Source organism: Temnothorax americanus, unplaced genomic scaffold, assembly GCF_048541705.1.
Source record: "Temnothorax americanus isolate GAGA-0224 unplaced genomic scaffold, ASM4854170v1 Scaffold30, whole genome shotgun sequence".
Taxonomy (NCBI): Eukaryota; Metazoa; Arthropoda; class Insecta; order Hymenoptera; family Formicidae; genus Temnothorax; species Temnothorax americanus.
In genome coordinates, this window is record NW_027509443.1 from 2,122,452 (window position 1) to 2,145,606 (window position 23,155).

Sequence of the window (23,155 nt, forward strand, 5' to 3'; positions counted from 1 at the left end):
TAAATCACCATAAATTATCGTGTTTTCGCGCAAAGAAAAGTATCCTGTGAAACTGATTGCCTTCTTATCAGTCCTAGTCCGCGCGCACGCTTGAAGGCGTAATCGAAACACACAGAGATGTGTATAAAGCAACATTTTTTATGGCGTATTATAAAACAACATTTTTAATGCTATGTATGTATATACGTGAGCTCTTAGATACACGAGAGAGAAGCACTCTTATATTATACGTAGATAAAAGGGCGTACTATCGATGCTCGTATGAGTTATCGCCAGGCCCCAAATTGCTTGCCAACCGGTGATGCACAGCCCGGGGCCGAAGATTTATTTCCTTGGGGGTGGGACATCGGGTACGCGAGCTCTGATTCTCTTGAACCGAGAATGAGGTGCGCCGTGGCAAGACACATTTCTCGACGTGGAGAAGACTTTAGTTCCTGAAAATCTCGTCGTGATTCAGCGTTGTCTCTTTCATTCCACGTTATGTCCGTACTCTTTACTTTCTTGAAAAAATACAAGCAATTATTTTTATCAAATATTAATGAATATGTGTGTAGAAAGTGGAGATATTCGAGCATAAATTGCTATAAAATATTTATACATAGTATATTATTAGAAAATTTTTCAAACTTTAGCGTGTATAATTCCAATAAATTCAACTCTAATAATAGCTGAAATAATATATAGTATTAATTACACTAAAATTTTGTAACGTCTTGAAATAGCAACAAAGTAATATTGCGCTATCTTCATTTCTATGTGCATCAGATATTGGTACAAAAAGTCTGACTTATACAGAAGTCATTTTGTACGTTTAACATTTAGGTATGTGAAAAAATGTAAAATTGTTCCGCACTATATAAGCCGAAGTATGATTAGACAATATACCAGTGTGCGAACGGAAAGGATCGTTGTAACGTTTATCCGATTTCCCGTAACATTTTATAATCGTCGAAGCGTTGTTATCTGTCAGGCCTATCGTATAGATATATATACGCTGCACCATATGCTAATAACTCACGCACGGATCGGTATAAAAAATAGCTAGCCGCGTTCGCGTCTAACCACATCGGACCCGCCGTATTATATTCGGGAGGACGAATAAAAGCGGGATTTCACATTGTGATACGACGTGATCGTGTTCACGTAATATCTGGGAAGGATCGAGAGAGACGGAGTGGGAGCGTTCGAGGAGGGAAGCGAGAGGAGAGAGAGAGAGAGAGAGAGAGATGAGAAGAGGTGTGCGTCAGGTAGGAAGCTTTAAACGTTGCAGGACCGAAACCGAGGTCGGATATAGGGTTGCCGCGCTTGGCAGACCGCGCGGATGTAACCAGCCTGATGGTACCTGCGATTCCGCTGTCCGATCGGATCTGCGGCCGCCTCGTTTCACCTCGTTCCTCGATGCGGAAAGGCAAACTTTATCCGCATGCGAGTCCCGCCGAGTGCACCTCCCCGTCAGCCGCCGTATATGCGTTATCTGCCTCGCTCGATTATCAGGCGTGTTTCCGACTGGGACGGCTCCATTACTTTCGCGCGAGCTTATTTCTTTCTATTTTTAATACGATATGTATTATAGGTATACGACTGCCGCGAAATTCGTACGTGGAGTGCGTGAATATAGTGCAACCATACGAGTATAAACTTCTTTACCTTTACTTGAAAACTTGCGAGAAAACTTTTGTTTTAAACAAAATTAACAGATAGATTATGAGATGCTTCAGAATTATCATCACTTTTTCCATTTACAAATCCATTGATCAATCTGATATCAATCTTTTGGCAAAGAGTATTGTATTATACATATAATTTTTTAATTAAACTGTAAAAACTGTTTGAAATGTATAAATAATTTAAAGAAATTGAACATAAAAAGCATTATGCATAATTTCTTGAAAAATTTTTTCTTAATTCTCTTTTCTCTCGAGTCTTTTAATGTTTTCCTATTATTTTTACCTTTATATTTAAATTATTTATTATGTTATGTTACACGCAAAATTTATTTATATGCGAAAACTAGGAAAAGCAATTACGATAAGTAAAATACCTAATCATAATATATCACAACGTCAGATTAAAGATGTAAAAGAAATGTAGAAAACGCGACATTGTGAGAAATGAGCGTGATTTACATGGCTGGAATCTCTATAACAAAATATAACGTAACATAAGAAGCATATGAATTTCGACATACATCCATGGTTTTCATATATAGTAGTGCATGCGAGAGGAAAAAAATTCCAATTTACTGGCGAAGCGAGCAACGAACGAATAGGGTCAGTGGAGTAGGAATGGCCACTGGCTTTGAGCGTAGAGTTTGTCGATTGATCGACGCCGGCTCCAAACCCATCAATTGGTCGAATTCATCCCCCTTTGATGGACGGGGTGGACGCATTTCGGTTTCCTCCCTCTGCGTGCGAGGGTGCGCTTGTCATCAAACGGCCTGGCCATGCTTGAAATTTCGTACGGTACACCCGTCAAATATCGATATTCCCCGTTGGCAATCCTGAATTTCTCAAGGACAATATCAAAGGACATTATCGGGCCCACTTGCGCGTGTGGTTACGGAAGAACGCGCGCGGGCATATGTGTGTGCCTGTGCATGTTCGTAATCGAAAATAGCGAATTTCGAATTTCGTTGAGGTCAGAAAGGATCAGAAAATCGAATGATTTTTAATGTTTGACAATTTTTGATTAAAATATTATAATCATATGCATATACACAATTCATAAAAAGACTCTATACGTATATACTGCTATTTGATTAAATCTTTTCGTGCAGAAAACAAAAATTGAAATTAATTTAATACATGGAAAAATTTAGGAGAGCTAGAGAACTTATTCTTTTTTTGCATACAATTTTCATGAAAATAAACTAATTTAAAAGTGCTAATTAGAATGTATTAAAGATTCAGTTAAAATCCATCTAAATAAAGATTTTTTAATTAAAAAATATATTTTTTGCGCTCTTTTTTACATATTAGTAACAATAAAAATAATGTTATATTAAATATTACTAATTTTTATAGTCAAGTTATTATATTAATAAAAAGCATTATCACATTGTGTCATCACGTTATCACGGCAGAAGTATAAAATGTAGAAAATGAAACCCACGATAAGCCTATAATTCAGCAAAGCCCCCTCTCGCAAAGCACTCTCTTTAGCTCGGCTCAAGATTTTGGCCATTATCAATAAATTCCGAAAATTCCGGACTGTAACTGACGTCGGTACACCGTTAGAGGTATGCGAGAAAATTATTTTCGTCGGGTGAAACCGAGTTTAGACTACGTCAGATTGTCGTTCACGAACGTAAGTCAAGTTGGTGTAATTTCATAGCGTGGCAGCGCCATCGGAGAAATAAGCGTTTGGCGCCGCGTGCAGTTGATTGTGACGTATGATACTCGTACATTATGCACCTCGCGCTTCGTCTCGGTTTCGAGTTTCGACATTTTTCTCTGTGCTTTATTACACGGTCGAGATATTTCCACTGCGATATGTCGGTTCCGAATGCTCGGAATACGGGGCCGCGTATGCGTATGTCCTCCAATGCCGTGCGTGTGCACAACTCGAAAATATATATCAAATATAAGAATCCGCACGATGTGAATCGCGTTAATAATATTGATTTATTTAAAATATATAAGTGCATTTTCTTGATATTGAGCAATGACGTAAATGTCGAGTCTCGAATTTTTGCTATTGAAAAATATTGATTAAAATAAACTATTGTGGGATAACAAAAGGATTATTATAAACTGTATTGCACAACGTATAATTGATATGTATGTTAATAATTGAGTTTCAGAAGCACATTGTATTGTGCTCATCAATACTAATTCAATATTTTTTTAATATAGAGGTGATATCTTTACAATGAGAATTTTTGTAATTCTTGAACTTTAAAAATAAAATAATATGATATTTAAATTTCCGGAATTTTTATCATATATAATACAGAAACTTGAAAAGGTTGAAAAATTTGAGATATAATTATTTAGGTACTTGCACCCCAAAACTTAATACATAAAAGTCTCTCTTTGTATATATTAATCTGAATAATAAGGGAATAGAGATATGCATTTTAATTTCAGTTGATAATATATTTATCATTAAATTTTTTATTGGAACAATAAATTCCAACTATATGATTATTATAAATTTGTGTGTTTTGTATCGACATATTTGTGTCTCTGATGAAACTGAAGGAGAATATTACAATTATGTGAACGTTTAAACTTAGACAGGAGTTTGATAATGGCAAACTTCATAAAAATAACGATGACAGAACAATCTAGTGATAGAATCGTAAAGAATTGAATGGAATTGAGAACCGCGAAGGTCGATAAAGCAGTCCACCCTTTCCAACCCCCGAACGCATCGATGTGGTAGAATTCTTTCTAGGGGGTAACTTTTTTCGGAGACAGCGACGTGCTCGGACGGGGTTGGTACTGTTACGTGAAACTCGACTTTTTACGTTGTTTCTCTTCCTATACATATATCAGAAGACTTGCATTAACTCATGTAAAATTTTAATTGTTTTCGCAGAATTTTACCCTTATATAAAAGAATTGCTTTTCTTAAATAAAAGTAATAAAAATATACGAATTAAGTAAAGTACGTTTTTATTGGCGATCGTTATAGTTTTAAAAGAGAACGAATCGATCATAGTAAATAAATTGAAAAATATGTCGAATGAATATTTTATGTTATATTTAAAAATTGGTCGATTTAAAAATATAATTTATTAAGTTTCAAATTTAATAAACTGCTAAAAACGCAACTTTTACAAAACTTAATTTTCTTATTGACATATTATATGTTAAAATAAAATTTTATTTAATTAGTTTTCATTTCTGTGCATGACAGATTGCACGTGCTTTCATAGATTAAATTAAAAATGTTAATGTTACGATAAATAAAATAATATTTTCGCGAAACAATACTTAAAAGATTAGAAACGGTATAGTCATTCCTTGACGAACAAAAATTCCTTATTTGTGTATGTACGCATATGTGTAAAAAAATGAAAAGTGCTTATTTATCAATAAATGTCAATGCATGAAAATACTATTTAACAGACGCCTGAGATCACGCAACCAGATTGCCATTAACGGATATCAGGTTTGGTAGAAGGGTTAAATGGGGTCGTAATTTACATAATGCTCATTCCTTGTAGTAGATAACCCGCCATACGATCACGTTATGTTACTACCTTTGAAACGAGTCTTTTACGATGACGAAGCCTCACGTTATAATCTATTTTGGAGTTATTTCTCGAAATTTTTAATTTTTGTTGCATTATACGTACAATTTCTACAAAGAGATATGTTTATTTTATATATTACAATTTTATGAATTCTAAAAATGTTATTACAACGTATTAGTTTATTACAAGTTTTTTTTGAAACATTGTATATCTCCTGATATTATAATATTCTATTATAAACACATTACTTTATAGTTTGACAGGATAACATAGATATTTACAATATTTTCCTTTATGCATGTGCAATTGTAAATTACGATAGCATGGTCAATATATAACACCTCTCGATCATCGCATCCACATATAATTTAATAAGCCCTACCAGCGATATCTTGAAACGTAAGCGATTTTTTTGTCGACGATATTATCCCAAGGTGTCATTACTAAGCATCATTAGGGACAAGAGATATCAAGATATCGCCGCGATCATCGCGGAAGTATTGTAGCTTCCGTCGTTGGGCCCCGGCAAGAAAACGTATCAGGCCCTGGCGAGCAAAAAGCCGAGGACAAGAGGCGTAATGGCATCCGCTTTTTATTAGGCCGCCTTGAGAACCCTTCATTAAAGCGAAACACTATTTGTCCATCGGGGATAGATTGCTGCAGGAGAACGAGGCCGAGGGAATCGAAGAATTCTTTCCAATAGCGCGGGACATCGGCATTTCGTAGACTTTGAATAAACCATTTATTTGGATTTTTAACGATGCAGTTGTTGGACTCTAATAACGCAGCTTGACGTTTGCCCCGTCAGCGCGTACAGTTTTTTAAGCCTCTGAACCGAGCAAGTTGCTTAATAAAAAGCCGTGCAGGGTGTATTGTTTGAAATAAAAAAAAAAACATTAAGATATATGTATATATATATGCTTCTTTCTCTATTATTTAACTACTGGTTTTAAAATGTATTCAATTCGCAATTAGTGCTATTAAGTATTGTTTTGTTGATAAAATATCTATTAGTCACATGTTAAATTTGAGCAATCATTGAGCATCACATTTTACGTTAATTAATAGCTTTCAGTAAGACTATATCAAATTTACGCAAGATTCTTTACTTCCGTCGGAAGCAACAAATATATGTCTCTAAAGAAAATTATGATGCCATTGTTTTGAAATGTTAACATTTACGCATATTACAAGCGATGCTTGTAGTAAAAAAATCTAGATTTGAATAAAAATCTTCATTCTAAATCGTAATATTGTTGTGAAAATCTGAAATTTTGCAATACCTCGTGTTTGAAATGCTCTCTTTCTTTCTCTCTCTAGAGCCAGTCTTTTCCCTTCTTGAGATGGCTCGACGAAACCGCGATGTCCGACCAGCGAGATAATGAGACGTCTCGATCCGCGGTTGCGGCCGTAAGATCGGGATATCGCGATTGGTGGGTGGGATTTATAATTGATGAGGGCCGTAGGTATACGACGCCAAGGTGTCGTTATCCGTGCTGACAAGATAATACTTGCGAAAGCCAAGAGACCTCTTCTCTTTTCCTTACCAGGTCTTCCTCCGTCTGCCTTTCTCTTCTCTCCCTCTCTCCTCGATAGCACTCCTATTTTCCTTGACTCGAGGATCGCATCTCTTCCCTTCTCCTTCTCTTTCTCTCTTCTTCTGGCCCGACGGCCATTGAAGGAGAGACCAACTACCAAGATAACGACTATGCACTATATACGTGCGCAGATGCATTATGCGACGGTGACTGCATTGCCGCAAATTTGCCGAAGCAAGTTCGTCGCGTTTAGTGGATTAACGTGTTCGCCGAACCAATCTTCTTCCAGATCGCTATTGCATCATCTCGAATTATTGACTACAAAGCTATTAGAATAATGAGCAAACAATGAATTGTATGTCACGATATATATTTTACACGGATGATTTATTTCCTTCGTGATTAATCGAATGTGCGAAGTTTTTATTTTACTCGCAAAATATTTTGCAAATCATTACTTTATCTCATCATCCAATTTCAGTATCTGTTTATTATGGTAATATTTAAAATAAAATTGAGTCTTTGTGTATTGATATAAGTTATTTTATACGTGCAAATTAGAAATTCAAATTTTACGGCCAAGAATAATAATAATTATTATTATTCTGATTATCAAGTTGGCCTAATTTTTTATTATGAAGTTCCGATTGTATATATATGTATATGTTAGATCGATATGAATATAAAAGAATACGTTAAACGTATATACAACGGGATAATGGGGAATAACGTTCTACATAATAAATTTAAAATTAAATTTATTTCGCATTCTGGATCAACGCCACATCGGCCTTGTGATTGGCTTCTTTATTTCAAGAACGAGAAGAGAACCTAGAAGATTGCCGCCATTTCCCGGTGGAGTACCTTTGATAAGGAAGCTTCGAAGATTTATGTCCTCGATGGCCCCTCCTTTTCCCACCATCCTCGATTTCTTAGTCTCCTTCGCTCACGCACATCCACGACCTTCCGCTCCGCCTTTGTGCTCATCTCGTCGAATACTTTCGTGCGCATCGCGCAAGATATTGCGGCAAAAGCTCTCTTACGCATTTATAATAAGAAATTATAATAAAATAATTATATTAAAGAATTACACCACATATATGTTTTAAATCACAGATCGTTTGATTATCTAGCGTTGCGTACGTTCTTTCTTTTGCATGAAGTCTATATAAAATAGCATCTTAATAGATAATATTTAATTTGGCACGTAATAACGAAAAATGTCTATAATAACAATACTGAATATAAATTAAACAGTTTAGTCTCTTAAAAAGTAAATTAAAAAATTTAAGATGTTGCACATATTATAAAAATATAATTTCTCGCTAAAGTATAAGCAATAAGAAATGATTTTAGATAAATAGAAAGTTTAAACATGAGAATTACAATAGATATAATTATATATAACTGATATAAAAAATACATTAATATTGATATTTCTGTAAAAAGGTACCTAAATATTAGGTATCACATAATAACGCTTTCTACACCCATTATCACGTGACTCCATCCGTTTACACCTCCGAGTCTCGTCTTAGTCTCCGCGCAGCCTCCAAGGGTATATTTTCTTATCATTTTCTCATTTCCCGCATTGGGTCACGGCTTGGAAAGTCGCGAAGTGAAAGAGGAACAGAGATCAAGCGGAAATGAGAAGGAGAGGAATTGACTGCAGAAAGAACGAGAGAGGAGAGAGAGAGAGAGAGCTCCGGCGGGGGTTGCAAGTACTTCGGGGTGCAGAGGATCGTGGAAAAGGAACGAGCTCGTTATCTCGCTGGTGGTAGATAGAGACTCGCACCTTTTTCGCACCGCCGGCTCACCGCCCCGCCGCGCGTCGGTCTCCCCTTTTGCACGAGCTCGTGCTTGTTCGATAAGGAATTTGATTTAAAAATTCCGACGACTCGCCATTTTATGTAAATACACGTAGACGGTTCGACGGGCAGGAAAAATCAGCGACGGAGGTGCCGTAGTCTCCCCCCCCCCCTTCCCCGCCCTCCAACTACGACGGGGTTGTTTTTCCTTTTACGCGTAAAGGGGCGAGAACGCGGGGCAAGCGCGATGGCGTATGCTAAAATTACACTAGACGTCATATTTACATATTTCCTATTTTGTGAATTCAGATTATTTACTATATACTAGCGCATATAGCTCGTACATCCAAGTGTTATTTTTATACATGCATAAACGTTTAAAAATGACACATTTGACTAACTCTTTTTACATGTTTCTTTATGTGTTAAATTACGTCATTTAACACGTTTAATCGTATTAAATTAAAAGTTAATACGTTCAATTATGTTAAATGACGTGATTTAAAACGGAAAGAAATGTGTAAGAAGAGCTTCAGCTAAAATAACACACTTGGACTTGCAGTGCACTTAATAAATTTGGCAGACCTCCTGGCGGAAAAGAGAAAGAATCCTTAATAATATTTGCATATTATATAATTTAATATTTTAATATTTAATAAAGCGCAATTGTTTGCAACAATGCAATTAAAAAAAAATTACATTAACATATACACTTTTTATGCATTTACATTATTTGTTATTATTGATTTTGGCGTTTTCCAAAATTTGATAAAACTCTCCAATTTACAAATATGTACATTTAATTAATGTCCACGATTAACATCACGGATTCGAATTCGTAAAATACTCTCAACGGTCAGTCCACGGATTTTTGTTTTAATCGATCGGACATTGACGACAAAGACAAGGCTCCTTTCGCGGAAATTTCACTCGGCGGGGTTACTCGTGTCCTTTGCGATACTTCCATTACGATGAGCATTACGTGACGGCGGCAAGGAATAGAGAACACGAGGGTGGAAAGCAGATAGCGAAAGAAAGATGGGCTCGTCGCGCACGCAAATGCGAGTACACAGGTACGACGTGCCGAGCAATTAACTTAATGTCTTCGAGCCATTAGCCCGTCGGTGGTACGACACTTCGTAAACACTGTCCGCTTGTCTTGATTGGGTACCGGCCCTATCACGAAGCAAGACAAAGAGGCGATCTGCACTGGTGCGCGCTTTGATAAATCGAAAGTCGATACGACCAATTATCGATTTCGCGTGCGAGCCCTGGGCGTCGCGTTGTCGTAAGAGCTTTCCGAAACGAGATAATTGAATAAGAATTTCAGTGTAAGTTATTACACATCGCAATATTACATGTATTTCTTAATAACAGATAGACACCAAGATAGACACTTTTGTCGCCGTTTAAAAAATTAAATCTTTGACTCCAAACTCACGCTTCATTTAGTGAATTTATCATAACAAAGTCATTAAAACTTCCAGAAAAAATTACGAAATTCAAGGGCACATCGTCGTACCACACATATTGCAGCCGTACAATTATTATACTGTTAAATATTAAAAGATGAAATTTAAACCAATACCTTGAGTTAAATAACATTTTGTTATTTTTAACTGCCATATTTATTCTTTTAACACGAAACAGTATTATCTTAACTCCATTGGTTTAGTTGAATTAATTCATTGTTTTAATTAAATTAACGATATATTGAATAGGAACAGTGGCGTCCTATAGGAATGGTTAAAAAATTGAGTATATATAATTTGACTCTACGAATTTAACAATTTACAGTACCGTGTTTCCGTTTTCCGGAGATAAGTATAACGGTTCGCGAGACACGCAGCTCGCTCGGGAAGGCAGACGTATGCAAATATATGATCCCCTTGAAGGATCAACGTCGATGTCAGATAACGAGCCAACGAGTCGCTCGTCCTTGTCCGCCTCTCTCGGCCCCGTTCGTCGCAATGTGCGCCGGATGACCAACCGGCTATGGCGCGAGCGCGATACACCAGGCGCACTGTGCGACACGTGGGTGCACCGTGCACCGATACACGTACCATTATATCGGGATCACCTGCTGCTGCTTTGTCCACATGCTGCCCGCAGGCTGATCGTGCGGCCGACACCGGGCTCGCTCCTATCCGTCCGTTCCCGATGCGCACTAGGACATTTTTTTCCCGCACCGCCGATCGTTTTTCAGGACGGGTGATAGACGGGGTGCTCACGATACCTTCGCAAATCGACCAATAAGAAAGAGAACCTGGCACTTTGTCTCCCTCGAGACTGTCTTGTCTATTTAGCGCGATCTTCTGCCCGAAGCAGGAATATAGGACAGGAATGAGATTTTTATAATTTTGATTTTTGTAATTTTTTTCCAAAATGTTTACTTTCTCTCCCTCTTTTGTATTGTTTTTTTAATGTATTTTCTCATTTTATATATATTTTTAGTAGTTTTTATTCTTATTTGAATATACAATCTCATGCACACATTATGAATTAATAAAATTTTAATATTAATAAAATATATATGTATTAATACATATATATATGTATGTATGTTTAAATTGTTTATAGTTAAAAGAAGCAATGTATTAATAAGCTTTTTTTTACCAATGCTTTCCGGAAATTCGTGGTTCTGTTACATAAAAATATGAATATATATATATATATATATTCTGCGAGAAATATTTATTATAATATATTATATTTTTCATATCGAAACGTGTTATCTTAACGCTATTTTATAAGATTTATTTTTTGTCAATATTAATTGCAAGCTTCTTTTCTTTTTTTTTCAATAAACAATTATAATATTAGTGTTGTCTCTTTTTCTCTTTCCTTAAAAAGATATCGGTGTTGGAAGGAGATTGCTCTATCGCGAATTAATACAATATAATACCTGACCGAAAGCTATTAAGTGCATCCATGACCTTGACTCGCGTTTGCATCTCTACCTGCTGCTGTCCGCCGGTCGGCGAGAGATCGATCTCGATCGTTGGGAACGGAAGGAGCCATGTATACGTATGGCTTCCTGTTCTTTTTTTGGAGCCCTAACTGACTCTCAGATCAATTAAGCACAAGGAATTCAGGTTCTACCAAAGGACGTTCTCACGGTTGATCGACGTCTATGCTACATATACATATGTGTGTGTGTGTGTGTGTGTGTGTGTGTGTGTGCGTGTGCGTGTGCGTGTGCGTGTGCGTGTGCGTGTGCGTGTGCGTGGTCGTGTGCGTGTGCGCGTGCGTGGGCGTGTGTGTGTGTGTGAATCTAATTCGTGTATTTATATATGAGATCTCTCTGGACCTACAGATCTGACGCGCGTATAGACGCGCATATAGGTAGGCGTCAGTCTCTGCGTTTGACTCCTTTTTAGTAGACGATCTTCCAGACGGTTTGCTACCGTCAGTCCTGAAACATCGTTCTTCGATCGTTCTTCAGGATTCCGGCAGATTGCCTCGTTTACGGCTCATATCACCCTACAAGACACTGTTAATTCTTCCCATCCTCTCACGCGCACTCCACAGCTCTGTGTCTGTCCTTTCTCTTGGGCTCTTACCTTTCTTTATATATGTATATATTGGATGTATATAGTATATAAAGACTTTGTCATGCTGTCCGGTGATCACATGATTGACTCCTTTGACCGATGAATCAAACTCGATGTCCATGGAAATTTATGTTTTGGCGTAAGCAATTTTATTCCAAATATTTAGATAGAGTTTATAAATAAAAATAATAACGCACAAAAAATAATGTCCATTATCACAATTGCGATTTACTCAAACTAATTTTTTATATTAATATTATTTATTATTTAATATTATTTTTTATTCTTTGAAAAAGAACTTCTGCTTTCGACATTGAAAAATAAATTATTTAAATAATAGATTACTATATCATTCTATATACGTATATTATATATGTATATACATTTTTATCTTTTAATGGAAATTATTATTATTTTTGTTTACTGCGCTTTTAAAAACTGAAAGAGGATATCTTGTGTAATCCGAAAATGAAATATTCTTGATATCAGAAATTTGTAATTTTTATATCGTACTTACATATATGGATATTTCCAACAATAATTAAATTATTCTTTTATTTAAAAATCAAGCGAAATTAGGTACAGACAGTATTTCAAAGTTTACTCGTCTCGATCATTAGAGGACAGATTTCTTACCATCGAAAATGCACAAAAGATATAATAGCGAGGAGAGGACAGATGATCGCCTCGATTTAAAATGAAGGCAAACAAATTTGATCGACTTCAATTATTAATACAGGAAATCGTAATGGGGACTGCCTTTTAAGCACTTTCTTTCAACAGATAGAATATAATCGGCCGCTGATATCGAGTCAACCCTCAACAAGGGGCAGCCTAATTAACGTCATTTCGAAAAGAGCGGGTGACTCGTTTGCTCAAAAGTAAACAGCTCGAGCCGGTCCCAATTATCGAAATAGGATATCGAATTAGCAGCAAGATCCGTTATCTAACTGTCAGATCATTATTTGGTAACAGTAGCCAATTAACATACTGTTACACAAAAGATAAAAGATAAAATGTTAATCGTAACATTTTTCAAATGTCCCAGAAAGTCCACTCTAAATTTTGAATTAAAATAACTCATTCATCGTGTGTTACTTGTTGACAAATTATTAGAAATGTTAATTTATTGACACTATATTTTACATTTTTATATTTGTTCTTTTAACTTTAAGTATAATGTAAAAATAACTTGTAAAAAATGTCGATATAACATATTTGAATAAACGATAGTTATTTCAACTTAAGAAAAATGTTGTTTTGAACATTTGATTGTAGTAAATTTGATTATTTTGTATGTCAAAGTTTACGATTATTTGGGGGGAAATTTACTTTAACTTTTGTTTATGTTAAAATAACTTTAAGGCGTGTTGATTTTTTGAAATAATTATGTTAAAAAAACTTAAAATAATATTCAATTTCTAAATGACATACATAAAGTGTTAAGTTATCTGCACGTTGACATTAATATAACACATGAAAATGTTACCAAAATAATAACATAGCTGTTGTATGTTAATTTTACATTGAAATAATAGTCAAATCTTGGTAACACAAGAAAATTTTAACATTTGGACGCACGATTTTTTACTGTGTAATTCAATCGATCGCAATTTTTTCAATGCAGGTCAGGTGCTAATAATACAAATATCCGAATATATTAGCCAAACCAAAATTTTTATCGTTAATATTTTTGGACAGATGACAGCTATATATATGAATATTATAACAAGAAATAATTCCGTGTTACAAAAAAAATAATCTGTCAATATCTAATGCCAAACTGAAATGAGTTATCGATCTGATAAAAAGTAAATTATTTCGTCATCCGGTAATAAAAAAATTTCTGAATAATACTTTCGATTGCTGTGATATTGTCGTCGTCGTCGTCGTCGTAGTCTCTCAACGAAATCTGACACTCGCGTTCGCTCCTCGATGACAGATCGGGATATAATTTTGTGTACACGAAAGGGACGAATCTAAAAAGAACTTAGCTTATGTACACCGTGACTCCTGAGGGACAATTAGGGCAGCTTACGGTACCGCAGGATATCCCACAGTGCCTTCCAGCTAATGTACCCGCGCTGGCGCTGGTCAGATTACATTACCCTACTGTCACGAAGAAAAGTCGATAAATTACGCACGTTGAAAATATTAAATAAAGTGGTTAATTACGTACTACAATTTTGGATTGCGATTATATAATTATGCATAATTTCTTTTTATTTTATTACACAAAATCATATTAAAGGCTAATGAAAAAAAGAAAAAAAAGAGAAAAAAAGAAATTACAATTATAGCTGTCCTTCTTACATTTACAATCCCTCTTTCTACTATCTGCATATATACACATATGCATCTTACTATCTGTTGAACCTTGATACCGCCAGAATATATCAAAATATCGGCGGAAAGTCGTACTGCCACCCTCTGATTACAATACGAGATAGCAACAGAGTTATTAGGCTATATCTCGGTAAGAAAGGGCGGAAAGTATAAAGGAAAATAGAAATGTCAACGGGTTTTACCTTGAAAATGGAGATTGCTATATACGACGGCTTGCTAATTATATTCTTGACTGCCAGCTGACGTAATAATATCCTTGCCAAACGAGATTTATTTTCTTCTTCTCTTACGAAGCAACACATTATATTGTCGATCAATATGATAATTTCGGGGAAATCTCTTTTCCATCCAGTTCTTTTTAAATGGAAGAGATATGCGTTTTTTTCAGCCAGATACTTCTTGCAGTAATCTTTTCTCTGAAAAATATTCCGTCTCGCAGCACGTGAAAATGTGGAGCAGATTTGATTGGATAATCCTGCTCAAGCTTTTATTAAATCTCACAAAAGTGTTGAATATCATATAGGTGTATGTAGGCATACACGAGCGCCGCGGACATAAAATGGATAACTTTATTTCTCTGACATGAAAATTAATTATGCTTTCTTGAAATAACTCCATTTCCGACCATCTCTTTAAATAAACATTTATTCCCTCAGCAGTATTTCACTTATGAAATAATATGCACAATGTGAATAATATCCTTTAAATTTCTTTTTTATTCTCATCTCCAAGGAAATAAGAATTCGTTCTCGATTCGTCCGCATTCGCCCGGACGCCTTTAATTGAGCCAATCGACCACGGATTATCCATATTAAGCCTCGTCTATCGTTTCGCTGCTTGCTGCTGATTCTGCTCGCGTAATTTCGCGACTGCCAAATAATTCGATCCCAGATCGTCAGATTTAAGTCGAAGAGGGAATAAGGAAGCGCAAAATGAATGCAATCGATACGCCTCGTCCCTAGATAATTATTTCCGGATTAAAATAAAATTTCTAATAAAATACTCTTCTTCTTTTTTCCGCATTCACACACAGATATATTTTTTCAGAGACAATAAAATACATAATATCTTTGACATATATAATACGTATAAATTTATAATAGCAATTTTAGTATATAAAGCTTGCATGTATGTACAAACACACACACATTAAAAGCGTACATCAAATAAATATAAAAATAGCTTCCACAATATCTATAAAAGGTATTCTATGATAAATAAAATACCTTTCATGATAAATAAATCTTTGTAGTAATTTTTAGTTAACAAAGATTGTTTTAAGTATTGCATACTTTATCGTGACGCTATGGACCATGTTACATTGTAGTGTTTATGTGAATAATGATCCACTATTATACAAGGCCTTAATTTTTATTTTATATTGCAATTACTTTTAAGCATCTTTAATATAATACAAAAGAAGAAAAATATTGAAAATTTATTGATTAAAAAAAAGAAATGATTGATAGATCTGTAGATCCGCGCGACCACTCATTTCTTCGCGCACCACTGCAGTGTTAAGAATTATGTCCGCGCAATTTTATTATAGAGATGTTAATAATTTTTTATTTACATAACTAATAAAAAGTAGAAAGACTTTAACAAAAAATTAAATTACTAGAGTGTCTTACATTTGGCACAAACACATTTTACTTCAAAATGGAATTTTAATACTTAAGTTGGTCAAGATAAGCGATCAATGAAATTTTATTAAATTTATTTAAAAAAGACATAACGCATAAACACATTTCTACTGAACGTCAATTTATTCTACAATTGTCAACAAATTTCTAATTACAAAGTATATATATGCGAAATATTCAGGGCATCGCGCACATGGCCAATTCAACCAAATGACCGTGTTATTTACATCGTGCTTGAACGTTATACGGCCACAGTAGCCTACGAGCCCCTTAATCCCACAACAATCTTCAGTGGTCCGCCGATAGGTTACGTCGCCGACAATAAAACCAAGAACACGTTGTGCGGTCCGCCGACGACGATTGGACAATTTACGGACGACCAGCCGAAACCCCGCCGGAGGACGCGGAGGAAGAGAGACTCATCGAAAGAGATCCGCCGCGGTCTTTTAGGACGGTGGCCATTATAGCTCGAAGGCAGGCCGATTCTCGTGGTCGCAGAAGCGTGTTGATGAGCCCAGGAGACGGTTTCGGTTAATCACGCAATTTTCCCGGTTCCTATCAAGTGCTTACCCTTCGTGCAAGGAGGTAGAAAGGGGTCCCAGTGATGGGCAGAGAGAGAGAGAGAGAGAGAGCCGGTCGGTTAAAGAACGAAGCGATGGCGCAGAATGGCGGTGGGCAATTGCTCGTAACTCGCTAAAACGCCCCCTCCTTCCCCGTCCCTAACCCCCGTCTATATCTACCTGCCCCAAACCGGAGACCGTCGCGACCAGCAAAACCCCGTTAAACTCGACCGGCGAGAGCCCTCGGCAGAACCTGGCCGACCCTTCATCAGGGCGACGATCTTGCTTCCTTCCTTCCTTCCTTCCTCGATGAAAGGGTTGGCCGCTCTTTAGCCACGGGGATGGACTATCTTGCAAGAAATTAACCCGTTAATATTTAGTACAGCCAGTAGCGATTGCCGTCACGATTTCGGCGGTTTTGTGAAAAGAAAGGGCATACTAAACAAAAGTGATCTTGGTCTTAATAGCAGTTCTCACAGCAGTCCGCACTTTCAATAAAATATCAACGCTATTAAAAGCATTCGTGATACTCGTAACTCGTATAAAGGAACAAATCATGCCATTGCCACTTTCTTTCAATATTTATTTCCGAATATTGTGATACATAAAATTATAAAAATTGACATATAAGATATAATCTTTTAATTTTTACACGTAATGTTAAAAAACTTAATTTTAAATTTTATTAAAGTAAAGTTTATTAAAATTAAAGATTGTTATTACCGTAAAATTGATCATTTCTTCAATTATTAATTAATAAACAGGAAAATTATTAATATCCTGGCTTATGCACCCATCTTTGTGATTGAGATTCGTGAGTTTTAATATATATTGTATAATAAAAGGGCAAATCTCTCTCTCAACCATCGTCGTGTTCCGCCACCGTCTTAATTCTGTCGCGAGCAAGCAAACATGTCGCAAGATATCGAAAAGTCGCGATGCAAAAGCACGGTGCTGTACGTGCGTAAAACGAAAAGAGATAAATCAGAAGATGGAAGGAAAGAGAGAGGGAAAGAGGAAAGACGAGAGCGGGATGGAAAACAGGAGGGTTTGGTTGGGTAGTTGGGTACTCGGAAACTCGCGGAGACCCCCTAACGAGCTCTTTTCTTCCCTTCCTATTTATTTCTGTTCCTTATTTAACCAGCCCCAACTAGCCATTCTCCGTCCTCCTTCGTTCCTCGTTTCAGCTTCCTCCGGCGAAACACCAAAAGTCCTCTTTCTTCGATGCAGCAGCGCGGTGAATCCACCCTCGAGCGGGGACCGAGCTCGAGGACTGCTTGAATAAATGGGAGGAGAGAAAGTATGGAGAAGGTATATGCGTTATAAATATACATGACAGAATGTCAAATATCGTCGCAATTGAACAAAAATCGTGATTCGCGAAATTGTAATAAATAATATTTATTTTAAATGTATTGTCTTGCTTCGCTTCTTCTATTGATGCTTTTATTCTCTCAGTGAATACACTGAATACGAATTATTTTTTTCACTAAATACATGATATGATTTCATATGTATTATATATTTAAATATAATTATATTACGTGTTTAACTCTGGAAAGCTTGATATTGCATAGAAATTTCGCATTAACATCCCGAATTTATATTTATTTTTTTGATTTCTTCTCCAAGTTCCTTTTGGTTCATTTTATGGTAGACTATTTCAAGCAAAATGTATAAACATGATCAGAGATATAATTTCTGTAATTTCTGTCGAATTTATCGCGTCGCCACATGATGTTTCAGAGAGTCTTATCTACATTTTTTTTCTCCTAACGTTTATTAGAAAAGTAATCGTGAGCCCATATAATAAACATAATCCTATCTCCTTCTTTTTCTCGCGTTAATCCTCGTAGGAACCACCGCGGTCTATATTATTAATGATATTCCGCATGCTACTATTCCTCAACGTAGGTGAAATAAAAAATGGCGTTCTCGCGACTTTGCCACCCCAATGTCCCCGCGAGGGGTGACGCGAGGGGGGGGGGGCAGGGAGGTGCGACGAGGTGAGGCGAGATGGAAGGAACGACGAGGGTGAGACTGCACGAATAAAAATGCCCCGTTCCTGAAGGGTAGGCGGTGGGTGTGGTGGTCGGAATTGGGTAGCGTGTTCCAACGACTTGTGATCTGATCAATAAGCCGGCATAGGGGATTATTTCGCGGCATGACTTTTTTTCGTGTATGTGCGCGTGTTCTACGAGTGTGTATAGCCCGTAAAACCGGGCTATAAGTCTGCATTAGTGATATATGCGGGAAATTCTTCGTATTGAAAAACAACAACAGTCGCAGATAATAGCTGAACAAACCAGCAGCATTTGGATAACAATGTCATTGCAATAAATAATATACGTAATAATAGTGCGTAAAAATATTACTAACTATAAAAAAAGTGAGAGAAATATATTTTCATATATTGTAAAATACGTTCTATTTATATCTGTAGAAAGGATAAAAAATATTATAATTATAGTGTTATTATATAGTTTATAGTTTATAAAAAAAATCACACATCAATAGATAACGTTTTGTAATCTAATATGGAATTAAGAGCGATTGCCCACTTTTAAAATATTCATCGAATACTCGTGTAAAATGTAAATATCTCTCTCTTTCTGATCTTCTCGCTCAATAATGGAACGACTCATCCATTTGGAGGTGAGAAGCCCCAATATCAATCCGACGCCCTGACGGAGGTGGGAAGAGCGCTCCGGCGCGTTTCAATCGCCGGCGATGTGACTGAAAAAGGGCCCTCGTTTTGCATACGCGTGCAATCTCGGCATCTTTTTTTTTTTCGGGGAGAGAGGACCTCGCGCGCGCCGAGAAAATGAGACAACGACGAGCCGTGCGCACGCTTACGAAATCCCTCAGAACGTGAGGCACTCCAAATCTCTCTCGGTCTTGGTTTGTTGGAGTTTCGTCGCTTGCGAACCATTCTACTGCCCCCCCCCCCACCCCCTACCCCCGCATCCTTAACCGTTCCCCCTTCAACTTCCGATCCATCCTCCTCATCGGTTAGACAAGGAATGACGAACGTCGGGAACGGTCCGGATGGAGGGAGGGAGCCGGCGAGCATTATGGGAATTTGATTTAAAAGCACTACACTTCGGCGGTGCCGCGAAACGAAAACATTTATCATCCGCGAGCGCGCCAGATTGTTTGTGTCTCCAGCATCCGCGCGAATTGCTTCAGCCGTCGCCCGCCTGCGAAAATAAACCGAGATCTGGCGAATATTACGGCGATGGGAATTTTCTTATCGTCCCGACGCGCGTTAGCGTTCGGTCATCAAAATTCCCGTCATTGATCCTATCATCATTGCGATCTCGTTCGAGTATATATTTTCTTGAAGAGACGCTTTTCCTACGCTTTTACGGAACTTGGCAGTAAATAATTTGTAAAGTAAAGAATCAGTACATAATTAAGATTTGACGAAAATTTTCTTTTTGCACAGACTTATTCGTATAGATTCGTAAAGATTCGTAAGAGATTTTTAAAAAATAGAAAATTTATATATTTACCGATCAATACTTTAATATCTTATTATAAAAGTAAATATATAACCTAATTAGTACATGCAAAAAATATTTATTGTTTATTTTAAAATACTATATCCCCTATCGAAATATAATTTAAACAACACTAAAATGCGTAATTATGTGTATACTGTAGTCGGATATTCAACAGCAATATGATAAATATATAAAAAAAAGACAAAACCTTAAAAATGAGGATATAAAGAAAGGTAAAATTTCCGGTTTTTCTTGGAAAGAAGCAGAAGTTTGAGATAGTAGCACACCGATAATTTAGCAAAAAAAATATCGTATTGTACCTCTTGCGCGGGGTCATTATTATATCCAAGCTGGCATTACCCATCAAGATGAGAACGGCGAGAAGAGCCGACTGATATAGAAAGAAGAAAGGGAAGGAGAGAGAGGAATGAAAAAAAGAGCGTTCTTTGTGCGATGGACAATAATCGTGAGAAAACAAGCCTGTCGACTGTGACTCGTTTCACGTTTCGTTGATCATTCTTCGCGACTCCTCGCTCTTCTAGCCCCTGATTTCACTCTCGAGCTCTCTCGGCTCGAACGGATATACCTTATGCAAAATAATAGCGTTAAAAAAAGCGACGCATTCGGAATTTAAGATAACGCGACTTAATTTAGCATGAAACTTCGTAAAATATATTTCAACCGTTTCTATTAAATATTTCATGCATATTTGTTTATTCTTATCTTAGACTTGCTCTTTATTATTTCGGTAATTGGATAAACCACAGAAAGCCTATACACAGTAGTATATTTATGCCTTTTGTAGCAATAAAATATACAAATAATTCAAGCAATTATGAAACGAAGAATATACACTTCTTTTCATCCGCGTTTGACGATTCTTATGGGAAGAGCTCGCGAAAGCTTCGAATAAATTTGATCTCGCCGCAGGTGTTTCGTATATTACAAGCGTGCACTAATACACGTGGCGGCACGTACATTGCGCATGGAATATTAATGCGAAACCGCAAAGGGATTACGGAGACGAACGAGAGAGGATGGCATCGAAATAAATGTTACGGCAGGGTGGAGCGTTCTTATACCATCGTTATATTAAAATATAGCAATAAGTAAGGTTCACTCGGCCTTCTCCGACTGCCTTCACCGACGTCAGTTCGCCACCCATAATGCTCGCTACCCTCGCCCTCGTAAATCTCCAGTGAGTGAAAAACGCCCGCTATGTTGCGTACATGCCACGAAAAAATTACATATCTAGAAAACGCACGTCAAGTACATTTTAAAATATGCCGGTATTATATTATTTTGCAGATAGCAATTTGCGGATATAATGTGATTATAAACTTATAATTTATAAATTTTTACATCAACTATTATGATATTCTATAATTCTGTAATAATTAATGCAAAAATCATTTTAAATCGTTATAAACTGCCTAAAATACTTATTCGATTGTTTATTATTATTAAGTAATCTTTTGAATTGCTTTTCATGTATATACTCGTCATTGATTGGTACACAGAGGTATAAGAATTCGGAGGAGATTACGGAGAAAATCGGGACGGTTGAATACTACGAGGAAACCTGTTATCTGAGGTCAGGGACTAATTACTTGATTACGTAATTGCCTTCCCACCCCCGACAGCAACCCTCCCGCGGTCCGTCGTGGTCGACAAACCCTCGCTGATTCATCCCTAACCGCGTGATCCTAACAATCTTCTCGAAAGTAAAAAAATCGTCTTCCCTTTAATATTAAATTAATATTCTGAGGAAACTTTTATATTTTTATGGTTCTAATTTTATTTATTTCCTGTCCTACAAACTCTGTCTTTTTTAAAAATAAATATGTAATTAAATAGTGTATATCTCAATAGTGTTTTCTTGAAAACTACGCTTTGTAAAATTGGTATAGATTTATACTTAAGCTTATTAATAACATCAAAAGAAAAAATACTTGTAACATTTATTTCAAATTGACAAAGCGGTATGTTTAAAAATGTTTCTAACCACGTACAAAAACTTATAAAGCTTAACAGTTTTCTTTATGAAGCAAATGACAATATATTTATTAATTTCATCATTTTAGTTAATTGTATTTTTCAGTCTATATATATTCGAATTTACCAAGAATAATTCCAGCAGATTTCTGGATTTCTTATGAAAATCGATATGCATTTATAAGAAATTATGTATTTGTTAATTTTATTGTTGTTATATATAACTGAAGAATTAGGTTAATTTTAGTTTTGAGAAATCAAAACAATTTTACTATTTTTTAAATTTGCGTTATAATTTGCAATATTTATGTAATAATTACTTAATAATTTCTGATAACAATATTTTTCTAATCACAGTTTATTATTTGAAGATTTTTATAAATTAATAAATACAATATATATCTATATACAAACATATTTTTTATTTCAATAACGATTGATAAGAAAATTTGCAATTTAGGGAGACAAATCAGAAGAAAACGATCTTAGAATTATTTAAAGTTTTGTTTCTATAGCTGCCGATAGCCACATAAGCGGCTGTATTTATGCATAACCAAGTTTCTATGAGATTTGTCGTAACGCCGTAGGAGCCGTAGAGGGTGGGCGAGAGTCGGCACGAGGATACCATGGTGGTGTGTTGCTCTATCTGACGACGCTCATGGAGCTCGTTAGCGTTGCCCGTAGCAACACCCTTACTTCACCCGACCCGTACTCCCGACCACCAAGCCACCCCTCGCCTTACAAGAGGCGGAATGGGGTATAGGGATGAAAGAAGAAAAAAATATCATGTCGGGCGCATGCGTTGTCCGTTCGCCGTTCGCCATCGCGTCATGTGTGCGCGATTCGCGACGAGGGTGAGGACGCACGGGGGGGAGGGGGGTGGCAGAGCACAAAGAAAAATTCGGGGGTGTCTGGAGCCGGCGGAAGAGAAAGAGAGAAACAGAGTGAAAAAAACCGCGCAGGGGTTGAAAGAGGTCTGTATGGCTGTTTAACGAGACGCTT

General features: G+C 36.5%; 1 protein-coding gene across 1 annotated transcript in view; it reads left to right on the plus strand.

Moving 5' to 3' along the window:
* Mesr6 (misexpression suppressor of ras 6) overlaps positions 1 to 23,155 on the plus strand; it is a 637,129-nt gene that overhangs the window by 593,962 nt on the left and 20,012 nt on the right. The gene's annotated exons all lie outside the window — the stretch shown is intronic.